The following is a 575-nucleotide window of genomic DNA, read 5'->3' on the forward strand; positions in this document are numbered from 1 at the left end:
TCTATTTCATTATCTTCTAGATATAATACTTTGAAGTCTACATTGTTTTATAATATATAGATTCATTAATAAATGCGTCCTTTCAGATTACATTCCATATAAAAAATTCAAGTTTTGTAAAGGCTATGCTATGTAAGGGCCTTTCTAAGGTGAAGATTTAATACACTGATGTCAAACTAACCTTTAATTCTATGAATTACATGTATTGTTACACTTGTGTTTTTGTAATCAACTTTTTAATAACTGTTTGTCATTTCTTGCATTTGTAGAATGAAAAATATGGAATATTTCACGAATTATTGTATCATCCTTCTGCAAGTGCCATGTTAATCTCTGTATTGTTGTCATTTGGGTAGACCTGCTGCTGAAGCATGTAGTATCCTCTAAATTTAAGTAGTTAATGATGCAATCTTTATACAGGCATATATCCTTGGTTGCCTATTTGTAACAAGGAACCCTTATTGTCCCTAAAATGCTATTGATCTTATTTCTCTAAATTTCTGTGTATAGTGGGAAAAACTTACATTGTTTGGTCGATTACTCACATTTGCAATTTTTTGTCAATGACTATTTTG

At 29.7% G+C, this 575-nt stretch overlaps 1 pseudogene; it reads right to left on the reverse strand.

The window, feature by feature from the left end:
* Positions 1-273: 273 nt before the first annotated feature.
* On the reverse strand, positions 274-373 carry LOC138807185 (U6 spliceosomal RNA; annotated as a pseudogene).
* Between the last annotated feature and the right edge of the window lie 202 nt (positions 374-575).

The sequence above is a fragment of the Dipodomys merriami genome, unplaced genomic scaffold, assembly GCF_024711535.1.
Source record: "Dipodomys merriami isolate MVZ:Mamm:240054 unplaced genomic scaffold, mDipMer1.0.p SCAF_414, whole genome shotgun sequence".
NCBI lineage: Eukaryota > Metazoa > Chordata > Mammalia > Rodentia > Heteromyidae > Dipodomys > Dipodomys merriami.